Genomic DNA, 6,351 nt, shown 5'->3' on the forward strand with positions numbered 1-6,351 from the left:
ACTTTGCACATTTTTTTTTTTTTTAATCCAATAGCAACAGTTCTAAAGCAAACATACCAACCCCAGCCTGTTCCACCATGCTTCTTAAAAGCTGTTTGGCTTTTTTAAAGCAAAGGAAGGACAACATACTGAAGAATTCCTGAACTAGATGACCTTCAACATTCCTTCCAACTTTGATGAGTTTAATAGCAGCCACTATTTATTATTCAGCTGAGGAATTGTAAGTCAAATTTTATGTGATTTAAAACCTATTAAACATCCTAAAAACACAGATGATGGCAATATAATAGGAAAGCAGACCCACAAGCTAGTTATCATGAAGTCCTTCAGAGACTTCTTTAATCAGAGCATATGGTAATTTGCATGCTTACTATAGAAAGCACATTTAAACATAGTAAATGTTGCTTCAGTAAATTTAAAGCCTGGCACACATGTACAAAAATACCAATACTCTATTCCTACTCGTTACATGAGTGAAATGCTTTACAGTTCACAAAGCACACTACGTAAACCTGGGTTGTGCAACACTCCTATATCATTGCATCCTTCTAAAAGATGAGTAAACTGAAGCTTAAATTAAAAAACCTGCCCATTGGTTACACATATCAGAAATGGCATGTCTGGATTCAAACAGAAGTATAACTCCAAATCTAACACTTTTCTAAGTTAAAAAAAAAAAAAAAATCACTTGGCAGAAAAATTTCTCTAACATTAAATGTCCTATCAGTGCAAAGTATGGTATTGGTTGGCCTTAGAATGTGTAATGTCTTTTCAGAAGACAAGTAAGACTCTTCTGGTCTAGAGTAATTTAAAATCTTAACAAAATACATTATTTTTGCTAAAAGAGAAATGATTATAGTAAGTAATTTAAAAAATGGTATTATGAGCAAGTTTATAGCTTACCTAATGCAAAGCTGTATTCCTGGGGTAAAGTTCCTTAAGCGATGGCCATCAAAAAGCAATATGAATAGAATGAGGAAGAACCCATTTCAGTTTTGCTTCAAATTAAAATCACATTGACTTCTGAAAGGAAGAGTAATAGTGAAAATGTAAAAGAGAGGCTATGTATATCTGTGCTCACTAGAGGTGTACATTAGTGGCAGAAAGAAAGGTAATCAAGTCTGGCATTTTTGTTTATATTAAATTCCATTCTGCAAACTTCGTAGCTCCTGCCTTTGTATTTAAAAGAAAATAAACTTATTTTGTAATAATTTTACATTTTTAAAAAAACGGAAAAGACAGTAAATAATTTCCATCTACCTTTCATCCATTACTACAGCATATTCATTAAAACTAGAAAACCAACATGGTCAATGACTATGCAATTTTGCAGAGTTAACATATCCTTTGGAAGAGTGCTATTGGTCTCCTGACCATTGTCAATCAGTGTTCTTATATTTCTTTCCTAATTGGAGCACTCTGGTCAAATAACAGTAAAATCTACTTTAAGATTTTTTTTTAAAAAAACAAGCCACCTACTTTATGAAGTTTGATTCATGACTCCCTTCAATTTTAAGCCACGGCTGAATGTTTTACTTAAAAACTTCCAGGACAAACATTCCATTACAGCAAACTCTCTGAGATTCAAAAGAGAAAGTAATGTTCTAGGAACTAACTCCCCATTTATCAATCATCCTTCTATCAACGTTCAATAATGCCAAGGAAATATTTTTAACTGTACCCTCATGTGCATTCGAATTTAGGATAAGAAGACAAAATCAAGAAAGCAGGAGGCAGAAACAGCACTCATTTCATGAAATTAACAACATATCGACAAATTTTTAAAAATCTTTTTTCCTCAATATGCTACAAATAAGACAAAAGCCCCTATTCTAACTGCAAATATAAACAGAGTGAAAAGGAAAAGTTCAGGCCAAACTCGGTGGCTCACACCTGTAATCCCAGCACTTTTGGAGGCCGAGGTGGAGTTCAAGACCAGCCTGGACAACATGGTGAAACCCTGTCTCTACTAAAAATACAAAAATTAGCTGGGTATGGTGGCACATGCCTGTAATCCCAGCTACTTGAGAGGCTGAGGCAGGAGATCACTTGAACCTGGAGGCAAAGGTTGCAGTGAGCCGGGAATGCACTACTGAATTCCAGCTCCAGCAACAGGGCGAGACTCTACCTCGGAAAAAAACAAAAACAAAGGAAAAAAAAAAAAAAAAAAAGGAAAAGTTCATGAAAATGATACTATTCAATTAATTTTCAGACATGTACTTTTTCACATTTTAAAATTCCTGAAATCAGAATGTGATCACTAGGTGGGAGTTTTAATACTGTCACTGCCTGAGACAATGATAGAGAACTGCCGAGGGCCTCATCAATGTTCTTGATGGCACAAAGGATGACACTCTGGAAAAAACATGGACACAATTCTGAACTGAAAAGTGTACAGAAGTGTAGAACTTTGAATAAGTTCAATGAACACTTTAACCAATTTATTCTTATTTTTCCTTTGTATATATGCATTAGAATAGGCACTGATATCATTTTTTAATGTCTAAAAGTATTTTCAATAATAAAAAGTCTAAATGATAAGAGTACATTAAGCCATAGTTTAATTAGCAGTGTTTCTCTCTTCCTTGGGGGTACATAAAATAATCAACAGCATCTAGGATTCAGTAAAATAAAGTAGTAATTCATTTGCTATATCTTATTAGAAAGCTTGATAAACTACCTTAAAGGCAAACAGATAGCTTAAATAGGAAACTTTAAAAATGAAAAAACCACAAAGGCATCCCCTATAAGAAAACTCAAGAAATAACACATAATTTTGCACTATCATAAAAGGGCTATTTTTCAACCTTATGAGTTTTCTTCCTGTGAAGAGTATAATTATCAAGTATCCTACTTATGAGCAGATTCTTGCACTGATTCCAAGAAAGGCGGAGGGAGGAGAGCCAGGGCAGAAAGCCAAGTGGAAAGCCTGAGGAAGATTTTAATCAAATTCATTTAAACTTTTCAAAGAATCTCAGCTGTACCCACTGCTGTAAAGCAAGTAGGAATCAATAAACACAGGTTCAACTAAATGCTCCTAACAGCTACAGAATGAATTTAGAAAAATTACATTTAAAAGGAGCTTATTGGTTTCAGGTATCTCCAATGAATATTTTGTACTGTATAAAATAGACATAAAACTTTAAGACTTAACCATTTTAAGCATTTTTAAGAATCCAGTTCAGTGAAGTACATTCACAATGTTGTGCAACCATCATCACAACCCATTTCCAGACCTTATTCATCAACCCCAAAAACTCTGTATCCATTAAGCAATAACTCCTCTCCTGGTAAACTGTTTTACTTTCTGTCCCTTAACTGGACTATTCTCGGTACTTCATTTAAGTGGTCTCAAACAATATTTGTCCTTTTGTGTGTGGTTTATTTCTCCCGTGGTACTTTTGTAAAGCAAAGAATAAAGCCCCCATTATTAGGTTTCTTATAATTTAACTGAAAATACTCAACAATCTCTTAACTAAGCATGTAGCTCTCCCAGAAACCCTGCTACTGTCCCAATAGCCCCAAAGAGATCTCAGCCTGGCCCTTCCTTAGCCTGTAGACAGGCCTGTTAAACAGCTGTAACTCAACGAGCAGGCTCCAGAGATCCACAGAGACCATCCCGTGGTGAGGGGATGGAGCAAAGGGATTTGGGAAGGTGTGCAGGCCTGAAAAACCACAGGCGAGAAAAGGCGAGGACTCAAACTGCTCTGGCCCCGAGATGGGGCCTCCTGTCTCCCTGACAGACGCTCCTGCACTCTGACACTTAAGTTGGGCGACACCTGTCAGAATTGCGGCCAAACTGTGGTGGAGTCACTCAGAGTGTCACCAGTGCAGGGAGCTTCACGGGGTCATGAGTCATGGCTCAGAGGTCTGGGCAGTCCTGCCCCACCCAGACAAACTCAGTTAGGAAAGAGAAACAAGAGAAAAAACAGAGTTGGCAGAAAGAGACAGACAGATGACCAAAAAGCCAGACTGACAGGCCCTGAATTAGAGTAAAGGCTGAGTGGCAGACACAGAGTGAACAGACACAGAGACAAGGTGGAGTCAGATATAAAACAGTATCCAGACACACAGAGAGAGATACCCCGAGAAAGACAAAGTGGAGACAAATATCAAGTTGACAGGGACCTAGTTGAAAGACAAAAAGGGCAGGTTAAAACAGGTGACACAGACAGCAATGGGGGTGAAAGAGAATATCAGCAAAGTCTAGGCCAGTCTTTCTCCCAGCTCGGCTCGTCAGGCCTCACGCACAGGTGGCTCGAACCCCAGGCCGCCAAGCCGCCCCCATCCTACGCCCCGAAAGGCCAGCGGACAGACGGGGGCGGGATCTCTAAGCGCTGTGGCCGGCCGAGCTCCGCCGCCGCGGGGGTGACCTTGGGCGAGAGGCTACCCCAAGGGCCTTGGTGTCGCGCTCTGCGCACCATGTGGGCAGAGGACCGCGGGTTTCGGAGCTGGGGAGCCGGGACGCCAACCACCCGAGCAGGGCTTTAGCAAGCCGGTCCACGGAACGGGCCTGGCGGGGCAAGCCGCGCGTGCGTCGGGGCCTGCAGAGCAGTCCTTAACTCCCCCACCGACTTCTCCTCCCCGACCCTTGCCGCCCATTGTCCTGGCCCCGCTGTACCTGCTGAGGGCTCAGCACTCACATCCCCCGCCCCAGGAATTGTCTCAGCCGCCGGCGCAGGCCTGTTCTAGCTTTCGCTGCCGCAACAGATTCAGCCTGCGCCTTCTGCCCCCGGAAACGCTTCCCTGCCCCGCCCCTCCCGAAACTGACAGTGCTTCCGGGGGTGCGTCAGAGAGAAAACGGAGTGCGCATGCGGGACTCAGGTTTGGAGCCAAAAGTTGGGAGAACACGGAGATAGCGGGAGCCTGCGCAGTACAGTCTGGAGCGGGTCAATCAATTTTGGGGACTGACTACGCTGTTGGAAATAGGGGAGCGGATACCGAGTTCTAAACCCTGTTGAAACTTTGATATAGGCCTGGCGCGGTGGCTCATGCCTGTAATCCCAACACAGTGGGAGTCCGAGGCGGGAGGATCGCTTGAGGCTAGGAGTTCGAGACCAGCCTGGTCAACATGGTGAAACCCTGTCTCTACAAAACATACAAAAATTAGGTGTAATCCCAGCTATTTGGAAAGCTGAGACAGGCGAATTGCCTGAACCCGGGAGGCAGAGGTTGCAGTGAGCCGAGATCGCCCCAGTGCACTCCAGCCTGGGCATAGAACGAGACTCTATCTCAAACAACAAAAACAAAAACACCTTGACCTTCTCCGTCTCTTCTCTAAACAAACAAACAAAAACCTTGACCTCTGTTTGCCTAGTGGAGATTATGTCCAAATCCGTTTCCGCCTCGACAGCACCCATCCCGCTGTTTGGCATGTAGTAGATGCTCAGTAAACGTTCAATAAAAGGACCAGTGCCCTTCTGTGGGCTGCATTGTGCTGGGCACTGGGATCACAAAGATAGTGGGACAGAAATGATCTCTCTAGCCTCCAATTCTCTAGCCTCCAATTCCCTCCCCAAATCCTCCATACCTCTTTCTCGCCCCTTTCTGCCCCACCATGTCAGTGTAGAAGAGATAGGTCCTTAGCTGTAAGACTCACGTTTGGTCCCATTTACAGACCAAATGCCTTCTTTGTAGAAGACCTTATTTATGCCCGATATCCAGACAGCTGAAGAGGTTTGGTCATAGTGCCTTCTGGATTAAGGGTCGATGTTCTCTCGGGGCCAGAGATGCCTGTATGATATTGTTTGTCTTGGTTTAAGCTGATTGGTTTCCCAGCTGTTATGCCTGTGTTGCTTATTGTCGGGCTCTAGGACACAGGAGTATTCACAGAGGAGTCTGGGGCTTTCCTAGAGAATTATGGAAAAAAAATTCTAGAAAACAAAATGAAAGAAAACAAAGAAGCACAGAAATGGGAATGGGTGCAGAAGAGCTTGTCAAAGATTCCACTTTAAGCATGTATGCTCCAGTCCCCTTTTTAACCCAACTGTGGCACAGGCTCTTAACCAAGGCCTCCAAGAATTCCCACAGATAGGGTAGGATATTCTAGTAACTCTCCTCCCTCTTTTGGCCCCCCTAAAAGTAAACACTCATTTTGTTCAGGTAGCAGAGGTGATCCCTTGATCTTGGGAGGGAGACATTCACCTCAGTGGAATGGGTGACTCATAACTGGTCCAAGTTATTCGTGGTAATCTCATTCTCATTAGCCAGTAATTTGGCTATGCATGATGGGGTGACCAACTTTTTGCCAATAATAAATAAGTAGAAGTTGTTGAGTGGGAATTCTGGAAGAGTATTTTTTACAAAGTCTACGAGGACTTCTAGTTGAGTATACTTTTTTTTTTTTTTTTT

The 6,351-nt window shown here is 42.3% G+C and overlaps 1 protein-coding gene across 2 annotated transcripts in view; it reads right to left on the bottom strand.

Moving 5' to 3' along the window:
* ZBTB43 (zinc finger and BTB domain containing 43) overlaps positions 1-4,744 on the bottom strand; it is a 32,900-nt gene extending 28,156 nt beyond the window's left edge. Inside the window, exons 1-2 of one of the 2 annotated variants that reach the window (XM_017549126.2) lie at positions 4,622-4,744; positions 904-1,023 (exon numbers count right to left, since the gene is read on the bottom strand). The gene's annotated coding sequence lies outside the window, so the exon portion shown is untranslated. The remainder of the gene's footprint in view (positions 1-903; positions 1,024-4,621) is intronic. The other variant, XM_017549128.2, reaches the window with a different exon arrangement.
* Positions 4,745-6,351: the final 1,607 nt, after the last annotated feature.

Source organism: Cebus imitator, unplaced genomic scaffold (assembly GCF_001604975.1).
Source record: "Cebus imitator isolate Cc_AM_T3 unplaced genomic scaffold, Cebus_imitator-1.0 Scaffold216, whole genome shotgun sequence".
In the NCBI taxonomy this organism is placed as follows: domain Eukaryota; kingdom Metazoa; phylum Chordata; class Mammalia; order Primates; family Cebidae; genus Cebus; species Cebus imitator.